The 13588-nt window shown below is 40.7% G+C and overlaps 1 protein-coding gene across 13 annotated transcripts in view; it reads right to left on the bottom strand.

The window, feature by feature from the left end:
- The window catches only part of INPP4A (inositol polyphosphate-4-phosphatase type I A), a 137257-nt gene that overhangs the window by 95116 nt on the left and 28553 nt on the right, over positions 1-13588 (bottom strand). For 2 of the 13 annotated variants that reach the window (XM_075427011.1, XM_075427029.1), the window contains exon 1: positions 2583-2816. The exons of the other annotated variants lie outside the window; for them this stretch is intronic. The gene's annotated coding sequence lies outside the window, so the exon portion shown is untranslated. Of the gene's footprint in view, positions 1-2582; positions 2817-13588 lie in introns of those variants that run through there. 13 annotated transcript variants of the gene reach the window in all.

Raw genomic sequence — 13588 nt, 5'->3', positions numbered from 1 at the left:
TATTCTGCTTGGGTTGGCTGGAGATAACAAACCATTTACTACAGAAAAGCAAGGCCAAGGAGATCATGAACTCTCGCACTTGAAGTCCTGCCAAAAGTACAGGTGAAATGGTCCCAACAGCTTCTGTAGCCTGTTGCCTTTATGGCCTGATGCAAAGCCAATTTAAAGCAAGAAAAACTGACTTTCAGGGTGCCTAGAGGGCAGAGTTTGACAAGCCCTATCACACTCACTACAAAATCCCTGCACAGAAGGATCAAATGCAGCTGCCTCCTTTGCACTTAACACAAAATTAAGATCATTTCCCCGCACAAATCCCTCCTACCTTGAATACTTACATTTTAGTTGTGACTTGTTCATATGTCCAAAAGAAGGCATGTAATTATCAAGATAGTATCACAACAAATCACCACTAAAACTGCTTTCCAGCCCACATGAAGCAAACTGTCTAGCTATCCTGCGAGGCTGGCCTTTTTGTTCTTTTTTCCAGCTGATGCTTTTTTTCACTTAGTGGCATTCCAGCAGCAGACAGAGGGATACAGCAGGCAGCCTGAGAATGAGATGAATCAGAAGGAGTTCTCTCTGGTGGCCAGCACTTGCACAAAGAGTTTATGGACAAGTAGCATGGAGAGGCTGTCTTCAGGGTTGTGTTGACTCAGGGGCTGTCATCCTGGTTTTCAGATGGTAAGCATGTTCTTGCAATTTCGTTTCAAAATGTTGACTGTAAATTATTTAACTGCACCCACAACGCATTGATAAAGAATTTATGTAAACTCAATTGAAGATAATTGAGTTTTATTATCATAAATTATTTGTTCTGGTTTGACATAATACAGAATTCATACTCTAAATGCACGCACACTTAAAGGCAAACATGAAGGCAAACACAATTCTTACACACAATCTCAGAAAACAATAATTCAGATACAAATCAGTGGAAAAAACCAGACTGTAAACAGTGTTTTATTTAAACTTGTTTTGATTTGGGAGGGGAAGGAAAGACTGCCATGTGCAAGAACTCCATTAGTGAGTCCTAAACCCGACACCAATAATGTTTAAACCAGCTTGCATTTACAATGCTGTAAAATCAGAAATAATTTAGATCAGGAACATATATCATTAAAATCATTCACCACAATTTTGTTCTGGGAGATGGGCATCCATGAGTGACATTGTTTCAAAAGTTTCTCTCACATTATAGTTTTCTAAGTTGAATGCCACAAGAACTGTAAAGATACTACAAATGTGCTAACAAACCTTACTCGCTATTTTATTAAGACACCTAATCTCTTTTAACAGATGAAGTAACACCAAATCCAGTTAATTCATAGCTATGAAAACACTGTGCATCAGTGAATGCCATAATTTAGCAAACAGAAGAAGAACCTAAAGTATTCTGCTATATTTAAATGAGCTTACCATAGCACCATATTTCTTTCAGAGGAGAAGACAGTGGCTGTTTTTGTGCAAAATCTACAAGGAAATGAGTGGTAGTTTCAAGTAGCTGAAAGTAAGTTAGTAAATGATCCATTTTTTAAAATAGCCTCATTCTCCCATTCAGAAAATAATACATAGAAGTGACCAGGCTCCCTTGCCATTAAGAGCAGCTGCCAGTCTCACTGTAAGCTGCACTTTAAAAGGACATTGCCTTGCAAATCCAAAATAAATGAGAACAAAAAATTAATTAAGATAAATTCATTATTAAAGTTCAAAACTAAAGATTCCCTAACTTAGAAAATCTCTTGTGGACAGTACAGCAAAGGCTCAAGATGCAGTAGATTCCACATGAGGATAATTACTGATACCAGCCTAGACAACATTAAAATTACAGCACCAGAGTGAATAAAATAGCAGTAAAGCCACTACAAAAAGAACTGTTTTACCCACTCTGTGTTTGTCAACACTAATTAGAATATGTCCCACTTTTTGCACATAACCAATTGTCAGAACAGGACATATATATATACACACATATATATATGGGCACAAAATGAAAACCACCCCAGTATCTGGAAGAATCATTTAAAGTATTTGAAGAAACTGTTTACATCCAGGCACTGCACGGATCACAGCGTGTGCACACTCCCAGCCTGAACGCTGAAGGCAGAACAACACTGTGATTCTAAAGGTAAACAATTACTCTGCTATTTCTAATGCTGCTGGTTTTTTATTCTATTAACACAGAAATTCAGAATTCAGTAAATCTAGTTTTAAGCAAGAACAACAGAACTGCAGCGCTCTCCAAAAAACAGAGGGCTGCTTCAAAACTAGTTGTTTTCCTTGCCCTAGCGTCTAGCAGCACTGTTTCTTCGAAAGAGGTCTTCTGTCCGTAACATGGCTGCCAAGCCTTACATAACATCAATGAATGACAATATAGTTATTTTGTCGCCTAGGATGCGCGCTGCCCATTAGCCGTAGGATTCTCCATATGGCACTGCAAACAGTCGAGACGCTGCTTTGCAGTAACGCGGCTCCAGAGCTCAGCATCCCCTGAGAATAAGCCGCAGCAGCAAAAGGAGACTCAGCCTTTGCAAGCTCTAAATTCCCTTTCGTATCTTTCTCTAGTAAATAGCAGGCATTCTTACCTTAAGAAACCGATAATAACAATAACAACGGTGCTCAGTAGAGCCTCCTCTGTTTCATCTGTGCTCGTAAAAAAAAATCTTGGCGCAACTGTCTGCTGCAGCAGGCAATCGATAATATAACCTGCTTCTTCCGCTGCCAGAGCCGCTCCATCTGAGCGCTGGCTAACGTGAGCGCTGTCAGTGTGAGTCACACCCGTGACTCAGAGCAGATGCAGAGCTGCAGGAGGAGTTTGAGGTTCAGGGCTTCCTCTCGCTTGCTCGCTCCTGCTCTGTGTCGCACAGGCACGCGCGCACTCGCCGCCCGTCTGCCTGTGTATGGCCGCAGACTGCCCCAGCTTTTTCTCTCAGCAGCAAGTCTGATTTCACCCTCTACACATAATGTAGTCTGGTGGGTTTTTTCCCAGGATGGCAATTCTGGTTCTTTCTTCACTGCAAACACATTTATCTCGGATGCAGAAGCTTGCTCTGCAAGCCAGGTCAATACGGTGGGATGCCAGGTGGAGTGCTACTACAAGGTAACTGTGGCCTCATGCCTCTCATCAAGGTTAGAGGAACAACTCAAATACCCCAGGAAAGATTCTAAAACAAAAGTATTGAATTAGGGCAATATCCATTTATTCATCACAAGTTTATAACAAAGTGCCTCTGATTTCACTATGTGCTCTGGGGAGGACAAATTTGGTCTCAAACCCAGTGAGATAAAAGAACCACAGAAAGGACTATGACATGCACATGAGCAGAAATCCTACGTGCCTGACGCCAGTTCAGCAGGGAGAAACGCCTATAGCAAAAGAGCATAGCTGCATTATAGGCAGTGGCAGCGCATTCGGGTTTAGGGTTGAATGCCAGCAGCCTCCCCCACAGCTATCCATCTCACTGGGCACTAATCGCCACAGTCAAAGAAGCAATTTGATCACCTACTAATTTCCCAGGCCTGCCAGACTCCCCACCACATACAACTGAGAACGGGCATCATGAAGGCAAAGTTAGGCACTTAACGCTAGACAGTGTTGACAGGCACTGCTGTACTGAATGCACTTTATTTCTGAAAGGCCCATCATACTAAGCAGTTGCAGTGGCGAGCAAACACAGCCCTCAAAAGAGGCAGATGAAGCCCTCTACTACTGAGCCAGCAGGTCAGCCACATGGAAACAAATTATAGTGGGATGAATCAAGAGAGTATTGTCAAAAGAAGCTGCAAGAAGCTTCCAAGGAACAATGCCATTAAAATGTGTAGACCTGCTTAACAGCCATTCATATAAACATTCCAGATATTTTGGGAAAAAGGCACTTGATTTATGTCAAAGCACTTACAGCAGAACATCTTTCCTCATACTTAGCAAATGTCCAGCTGGCTATTGCCTAGATAAACAGATTCGTGATTTCTCTTGGAAAAGCTAATATCAAAGCACGACTTTTATGGTTATGTGGTTTTTGTCTTTTTCAAGAAAAGGTAAGAAGGTAAGCCCACTCATCCAATCCAAGCATGTGCACACTACTGGTCAGTCCTGTGTCTCGTTGTTATTAAAGCCGCTGAACGAACTTCATATTATTGATGGCGAATGTTTACTCTCTCCATGTGTCTCAAAGCAGCCAAGTGCACTGGCTTGGCAGGGCTCAAGAGATGAGAAGGAATCAAGCTGAGCAAAACAATAAACAAGGGGGATAAAGAATAGCTGGTGTCTATGAAGATACACTGAACTAAACTCTTTCCCCTAAACCCATCAGCATTCTATCTATCACTCGGAACATCTTCTGTTGAATCCCACCCTTTCTCCAAAAATACTAATGACAGTGAATCTTCGCTCCCGTCAAGCTTTCAAGGCTTTATTTTCTTGTCTTAAATGCTCGAATAGGCAAGAGAATGCTAAAATCCACAGCATGCCTGGAAAAAAAAACCAAACACAAAAACAAAACCCAAAGAACAGCAACAACAACAGAAATAAACAACCAAATCAACACCCCTGAGATTTTAAATATGAAAACTAACAGAAAGGCCACAGTCCAAATGGCATCTATGATACAGGCAGAGAGGAAGACAAAATGGAAGACAACACTGGAAGGTACTTCAAATGTTTGGGGGTTTGGGTTTTTTTTGGGGAGGTGGTGGTGCTTTTTGTTTGTCTACTTTTAAATGTACAGCATACTATTATGTATGTACATTCAATTTTGTGCTGCTGCCCACCCAAAAGCACAGATTTGGATCAAAGCTGACTCAAAGAATACAGCTGTTAAAGGCCTCAGAGAGATAAAATACACCAAGAGTGAGCATGCACTGTGTAAAATACACATATTTGCATCACCTGCAAATGATCTCATCTACAAATCAGAAGTGACCTAGCTGCTGTAGCAGTGTTGCCTAATTTATCAGTCTCCTTAGCTGGACCTTCTGCAGTAGCAAGGGTTTGGATCCTGGGTCTAAAAGTGGGAAAACCTGAAGCTGCTTATCGCAGAAGATGTAAAACCCCCAAAACTGACACTGATGTGGGTGAAATCTTGAACAGAAATTTAGCACAGCCTGCTAAACTAAACACTGCTGCAAGGGATTTTGCATTAAAAGGCAGTGTAGGCTATTATACACTCTTTAAAGACTAGAGTTAATAGTGTTTCCTTTTTCTTGTTTAGGAAACAAGCAAGCAAGCAAAGGCTTTTCTATAGTCCTTGTTCAACATGGTATCCCAGAACATACTAGGCTAAAGAATCCTGTTCCTCCTCATCATCTCCCTGTCTCTGGGAATTTGTTTGGTTTGGAATTTTTTTAAAAAAACATCATTATGCCAACAACGGTGGAAATGGTTTCCCACAGCCTCTTCCAGGTTGTCAGACTCCACATTAACCTGCTTCATCATGAAAGCTCAGTCTACAGTCAAGACTGTCCTTACTGAGAACACCAACCTCTACTCCTGTTCTTGAGCCTTTTTTCTTCTTAGCTATACTGTCCGGGGCGGGGGAAGAGGGGCGAACCAACAGTCAAACATTGTCTTCAAGGACAGAGCTGGCTCCCAAAGCAATAGAGTAACAGAAGCAGATTGAGTATCCACAGCGATGCCTCCCCTCCTCCTTCCCCTCTCAGCCTCTAGCCTTCCAGTCAGCTTTCCATCAGCTGCATACTCTGCTGCATCCTCATGTTTTGTAGCCTTGTTTTTCTGAGCCCTGTGGAAAGGTGAGAGTTCAGAGACACTAATTTTTGGGAGCACTGTTGCATGTTTTCCAGACGAAAAGCAGAGCACAGGCTCACACTCCCTTTATCGTTAGTCTGGGCGTTACAGTACTTTCCAAAGGTGCTCACCAGTGAGCAGCCACACATGGAGGTGAGCACTACGCACACAGACACAGTAAAAGAGACGCACTGCAGAAGGAGCACATATTTCAGAAAGACATGCAGGCCAAAAGTTGAGAAGGTAAATTTTTTTGCATCATCTTACAAAGCACAACTAACTGACTTGACCAAGGTTGCTCCACAGGTCCAGAGAAAAGCTGAATGCAGAAACCAGATTTCAGCGTCCTGCTCACTAGACCATCAGACTTCCCTTTTGGTGCATCTCACAGGTTCATTTCTTCCAGCTAATTACCCTTCCTGGGTATTTTGATATGCTATGACAAACACACTGTTTGCTTCTCAGGAAAATTAAAACTCCTGCTGGGAAAAGCATCAGCACCAGAACATTTATCCTGCACAGACAATGAACAGAGGAAGCTACACATGCAAGCAGAGCCTTAGCGATTGAGTATGGGAGGAGGACAGAGAATGCACTTATCCATCACATCTATCCCCCAGTTTCTGAGGATAAATAACAGGATGGACTGTGGCGGTTGAACTTTTTACCCTCACTACATCATCCACCAATGTCTCAGTAGCATCTTAAACTCTTCTCTACAAAAGCAGTTGCAGCAAAGCAATCCGCAAGAGGCTGTGGGAAACCATTTCCACCACACCACACAAGCACATCTCTTCACTGAGATCACGTCCTCAAGTCATTGCTATCGATATGATCCAAGTAAAATATATTTTTTACTTCTCTTGGAACAATCCAAAGCTACATACCCTGCACTGGAAAGAGACCACAAAGTTACAAGCTGCCTGTAACATACTGCATGCAGATTTCAGAGGGAAGTACTTCTGTGCATCTAGTGAAAATGCACAAGATGACCTAAATGCCCATTTCCTCTTTATGGTCTGTTCTCAGCAGATGAAACAAGATACTCCGAGCGACTAAGATCAGAGAAATCAGCCAAAACAAGAAAAATGTATCTCATAGCAACAAAGATGTCCTGCCCACATGAGAGACTAGTTTACAGACACTGCTGTGGCTCCTGCATATACAGGCACTGATGTATCTGCTGCATGCAAAGGCTTGCTTGGATAAGGACTCCCCAGACTGCACTTGATGTCCACATAGTGTCAGCTGATCTTTTGGCAGCTGGCCTTCTCATATCTATCCACTTCTGTTCTCTTCTTCTCTTTAACGCTAACATCTGCCCATGTTTTGCATGGACAGAAAAGGTTAGCAAGACCCTAATGATACATTAAACCTGATAATCAAGTGGATGCATCATTTGCAATGACCATGTGCCCAATCTCCTCCTCCTTATATTCTAGTTCTATTTTTTTTTTTTCTAAAAAACTACATGGTGCAAGTGTGGAAGCATCCGTAATCTCAAATTTTACATACATGCCTTACAGATCACTTTGGATACCAGAGAAAGTATATCAGAAAACACTAGGTCTCTCCAGGCTTCCAAGAATATCATAACTTGTTTTATCAACACAGAAACAATTTTCTGTTCCCAAAAAAACTTTATTTTTCTCTACAATGTACAACTACCTCTCTGTTTCAAACCAGCATGCCCAATTTTCTGCGCTCATACAATAATTTCAATTGAATTATGAATCCTAACAAGACAGACACTCAACCCAGCCATAAACTCCTTCCGAGGCAACTATATGTTACTGCATGACTTATACATCACAGGTCCTTGCACTAACAAAATACTATACTCTGGTGTGAATTGTCTACATCCACTCATTTTGCTCATTCAATACACTATACATTTTCTCAGTGAAGTTATTCCTGTTGTCTTCACAATGCAGGACTTGCAGATCTCATGCTGGTCTTCATGACCTATGACTGGCAGGTTCTTCAAATGCCTCAGAAAGAACAATTGTCAATGCTGGAGAAAGTCGATGCAAAGACTTATTGTTTTTTTCAGTACCATCTGCTGCACTGGGTAAACTAATCAAAAAACAGTAAAACTGAATGCAAATCTGCACAATTTTGATTACTATTTTGCAACATTTCTCATAAAATTTAATCCTCCTCATCCGCAAGAAGAAAGAACAGCTGTAATGCAAGATTTCCGTGTTTGCACAACAGATTTCTAATGCTTTGTCTTGGCTTCTTGACTCATTTGTACTCCTTTGCAAGTTCATCAGCCCATATTTTTAGCAAGGAAATCATCTTCTGATATGTTCCTCATTAGTAAGGTCATGAAAAGGGACTGCCTACCTAAGCGTGCTAAAGGGCCTACTTCCATTATTCCTATTCTTGGCATTCTTTGCTTTTGCCATGCAAAAAAAGTCCTGTTGTTAGCATAGTGTAATACAGCACTTCACAAAAAGCTAAGAGGGTCCCCAAATGTACGCTGACCAGTAACAGAGCTGATAAAAAAACCCCACAGTTAAACTATTTTTCTTCTTTCTCTCTCAAAAGTATTTATTTCCTCTTTCAAAATAAATGATGTAACAATCCAACCAAAAAAAAGTCATCTGCAAGCTCACAAGTTTCAAGTTGCTATGTGTGAATCCAAACTTTATTTGTGATGCGCTGTAAATTACTTCCCAGATTAATGTCACCAAACATCAATGGGAACATTAAAAGATTAAGCTACTGTACACATTGGACTGTGCATCAGAATTCAGACCCGTGGGAGCCCAAGGTGGCAAAGCTTATTAAAAGTGTTAATAATGGAAGTGTTTCCTTCATGATTAATCTAAATTTTGACATTCAGAACTTAATTGACTTCAGATCATTTGGGACTTTTCCTAAAATTAGGTCATGGAAAAAGCTCACAAAAAGTAGCACCTCAACGTTTTAACATGGTTTTAAAAAATCTTCATGTTAAAGGCTACATGTCTTATTCTAAGAACTGCCAACTACAAACCAGCAAACCTACACATGTAATAAGAGAAGACAAAAAATAAAAAGACCTAGAATTTTTTCAGAATCTCCTTATTAAATAAACCATTTTCTTTTTCTTCAGGTACATAAAAACGCGGACTGCCCGAAAAAGACCCCTGTGCACCATTTGCTGCCAATTCCACCAGCTATGAAGTCTTCTTCCATGTATCTATTGGAAGATCAGGTGGTGTATCAGAACTGTGAGTGGTTGCTTTGTTGTTGTTTTTTTTTTTTAATTATTTTCATTTGTTTATGTAGAATCCAGAAATACGGATTGATATATTGCTACACATATTTCTAGATTCTTTTCATTTCCTAGTATGGTAAAAGGTGTCATTGCATGCGATATCTTGGGGACTAAAGGGAGACCAGAGATTACAGATGTTTGCATCATACAGTGTTTTGGGAAAAGGCTTCGAGTCCTTGAATTTAAAGGGAATTAGACTGGGCAGATAATAGTTGCAGACTTTGCATCATTTGATTACCAGTTTTAATGCATTATTACAGTCTCATTGACCTTCTATAAAAATATTTGTGTGTCTGTATTAAGGGAGCATGATTAGTATTAACGAATTATGCTTATATAGAAAACATTGGTAACTGTGCTTCTTAAAGGTAATTTTTTGACATCTATATCCCATGATTCTACAAAGCCACCATCCACTCAGTTTCCCATTCAATGTGTGGCATACTTTCACGCAGTTGTTGAACAGATCCATTGTGTTTTGTTGCTTGGGATTTTTCAAAAGGAAGCAAAAAAAGGCTGAGAGGCACAAAAGTTTCTAGGGCCACCTCATTTAGCTTATAACGATTTTGTTCATTACTTGCCTGACATTATCCAAGGAGTCTTAGGAAATGAATCTTAATCTCTGATTAGTGCAGTAAATACTGGACAAGCTTCCTTTAAAGGTATTACTAAGTGATTTCAGGATAATGCTTAGTTTTGGAAGGAAGATATCCATTTATCCCCCCCATCCAAATCTTGTGAGGTTGATTATAATCAATGTAGAACTATTCAAAGAACTATTTAATAAATTACAGTCACATTCCTAGAAAGGCACACTCCAAAATACATTCACTTTCGCAGGCTGAGGATCACCTGAGAGATAAAGAAGACATACGGTAAAGAGCTGGCTATAAATACAAGATCAGCAATACCAGTATAAGTCAGCAAAAGCCATAAAGGCAGGTAGTGTAAAAATAATTAATCGATTGGTATAGTTCAAAATAGCATTAATTCTCTATTGATTTCTCTTGGGAAAAACAATTCTAATAACCCTGTATGAAAGGGCTTTTGAAATAGAATGTAGTATATTCATCTTTGCCGATTATATCAAGATTGAATGGAAACACCAAGAAAGCAAAGAAAAAGAAGATAAAGCTTTTATCTGTGTCAGTTCTTCAACATAATCCAAGTTAGAAATTCTCTCTCTAATACAAAGAATAGCCATTTATAGCTTCAGAACCATCCATTTTGCTTGAGAACCACTGACCTATCTCCAGCTCTGTTAACTACTGTACAGTACTGGTTCAGTGAGGAAATCACAAGTAAGGGCACACACCAGCACGGAGCTCCAGTTGCCTTGAGTCAGGCACAGCAGAGTATGGAAACTACGTGATCCACAGCCATAACTATGGAAGAACTCTTAAAATACACAGGCTGTAATTCAGTGTAACAGCTGTAGTTAAGATGGAAAAGGAAACGGACACATTAAAAGTAAAAGAAGACAAGTAAAAGCTATCCTCACATTAAACCATTTTCAAAAGTATGGGTGTCTTTATTTTTACAGCGGGTCTAAAAAAGGGTAATATGCAAGCAGCACCTGCCAGGCAGTGTTTCTAAATAGCCTGCCTTTTTTAGGAGTTCATATAATAGGTGGAAACCACACAAATACTGGCCAAACACTATTTCAAAAGGACCTGACACTTTGTCAGCTTCATACAAATGAGCTTAAAGTTTATTTTTTATAGACAACAATTCAGGTAACAGCTAATAAGTACAAGCCTTTTTTTCGTACAAAAATGGTGCACATTTCTTCTACCCACTCTTTCTCCCCCAGTTCTTCCTCCCAAAAAATAATTGATTGCAGGTTCAAAAAATATCATGGAGACCTGCCTGAGCCTTTGTATAAATAGTAACAAACTTTGCATAAAATCAGTAGCAATTAGAGCTTATATAAGCGAGTTTAGCCCACATAAAAAGCTTTCCACAGAGGAAAGCAACACATTTTTGGTGTCTTATTTGTCCTCTTTTGGTTTGTTTGTTTTTAAGAGGAGCCTTTTCAGCTTTATTACTCCACTGTTCCATATCACTACGGGCTAAAAGCCTGTAATTTAAGTACTAAAAAGAGGAAATATATAGTCTATAAAGTTCAGTTTTTCATTGAAAAATCTCCCATTAAGAGAGAAAAAAAAGGAAAAGTGGGAACTTCAAAAACTGCATTGAAGAAACAATTCTATTGATTCCTCCTACAGATGCAGCCTGCTAACCAGGAATTAACGAACATTTAGGAACATAAATTAAAAAGTCTTGGTTTAAAATTCTGTAATGCCTCTGATCTCTTGAATAGGCTGAAAATGACTACAGTGCATACATACCCCTTATATGCAATACAGAGGCTGAAGAGACTACATTGACAAGCATGTCCAGGAGAGTCAGAAAATACACTGAATTCTCTACTTTCTCAGAAACAAGACAAGGCAGAGTGCGACTCAGAGCACCTAAGCTAAGCAGGAGCTAAGTTGCTAAATTAGGTGTTAGGAATCACCACCTCTCTGAAGGCACTCAGTTCCCTCTAAAACTGCGGAGGGGATGAAGTCTGCTGGTGCTTACATGTCCCAGTCAGGCCTATCAACAAATACAAAAATCCACAGAAGATATACAGAAATGCTGAGGCGGCTTAAGTGCTAAAGTTAAATAGGGAGACTATCCAGTAAAAGCAGAGCTCAAAATAGAACGTAGATGGGAAGAATTTCGCTGTGAGGTATGAGATCTTTTTAGAAGATGACCGAAACAGAGGAAATGTCAGAGCTGGGGAATCACTGCTCTCAGCAAGGCAAAGATTGATGTTACCATCAAGAGGATACAAGTTCCAGTTAATATACCAAACTGAAGGCAGTTCCTAGCGTATGGTCTTGAAAGGAGAGAAGTTAATTGCACTGCGGTGGCTTGCTAATGGGGCAAACTGGTTTAGAGAACAGGAAACGGAGAAGTGATGGCAAAACTGCATGGCAAGTCATCTTAGGGGAAAGTGTGGCAGGGCAAGTCAAACAGCACGATTAACTGTATGATGGAGAAAGATCCAAAGAGGTGGATTCAGGAGGGGAGTCATCCAGGCAGAGACGCAGGCACACATTCGTGAGCTGCCTGACTGACAGTGCTGCTCAGAAGCAAACAAGAAAACAAGGTGCCTGGGGAAGCTGTGACAGTAAAGGGAGAGAGAAGAGACAAAAGGACTCGGGAAGAGATCATCAGGAAAGCTTTGTAAAAGTATAATTTGGCAAGAAAAAACATGTTTGTCAAGTCTCTGGGGGAAAAAAACTTTTTTCAGCTCTGTTTCCTCTGCTTTGAATTTAGGCAGAAGAGTTTTAAGGCTGTTAAGACTTTGCATTACTTACCCGTGCTCGTTCACAGCGGTAAGGCCTCTTCCACTGACACAGGTGCCTGAAGCACCGTGCAGACTTCTGCAGGTTTCAGTCTGGAAAAAGGTCCTAATCACACCTTGACCAATGGCATTTTCTGACGTGAACCTATCACCCCCTGAAAAGTTCAAGTCTGACTGGCAGGAACCCCAGTAAGACACTAAACCATACAACTCTATTATCAGAGGCTTCAAAAGTCATTCCCTGAATCAAGCCTTGCTTGTTCAGTGGACTAATCATTTACCGTCATGAAAAAAATTCTTCCATCAAAGCAAGTGCTACTTAACATGAAGTATTTGAGGTCTGCTTAGCCTCTTTAATGCAATAAAGGCAATAATAATAAAGGGAAAGCAATACCATGCAAGTCTCCACCGCTTCACGGACCACAGATCAGAAACTCCTGGCCTGCCATTAAGCAACGCTCAAAGGCTTGGCTACTGCAGCTGCAATACAGAGCTACACAAATCCTCCCTGATCCCTGAGCTTGCTGTAGCTCAGTCACACAAAACACACGACATGTTGAGCTTGGATGCTGTTTTGGGCCACCCATCCCTGAAACTCCTGGGCTTTTGGCTCATGACAGCAATACTCCTTTACAGTCACTACAGCTTTCTCCAAGTGTCGCACTGCTGATTGGCTCTAGCACCATTTTTCAGAATTGCGTGGCACTGGCAGAAAAGCCGACAAGAACAAAAATACCAGTAACTCCAGAAGAACTGTATGCAGAGCCTCCACAGGATATTTTACTACACAGGCTGCAGGCCTGGAAAGGTACCACGGTAGGTTTGGCCTCTGATACTGAAGAAGCCACACATCCACAGAAAAAGAAAAAATGGTACTGCAAAGTTTAAGCCTCCTATGATATTCTATTATCAACACCCTGAAATTTATAACACAGCTGCCTGAAGCAGTTGCCTGTTATTGTCCTCTAAGTCCACTCACCGCTTTTTGTGCTATAAGGAGGAACTACCAAGTACAGGGTCGTCTTGAGGAGCTGGATGACAAACACAGGAGGAAGGGATAACTAACAGGACTGCTTCTTTACATCTTGGAAATTTCAGGGGCTGCTCATCCTCCTTCTTCCCCATAAATCTCTTACTCATCAGTTTTCTCACAGTACAAAGGCCAGTGGATGAAGGTGCAGGAAAAGTAGATAGACAGAGAGCAGTATTGTGGTATTCAAGT

Source organism: Opisthocomus hoazin, chromosome 1 (assembly GCF_030867145.1).
Source record: "Opisthocomus hoazin isolate bOpiHoa1 chromosome 1, bOpiHoa1.hap1, whole genome shotgun sequence".
NCBI lineage: Eukaryota > Metazoa > Chordata > Aves > Opisthocomiformes > Opisthocomidae > Opisthocomus > Opisthocomus hoazin.
The sequence above is the reverse complement of the archived record's forward strand: the minus strand, read 5'-3'. Positions and strand labels throughout refer to the sequence as shown.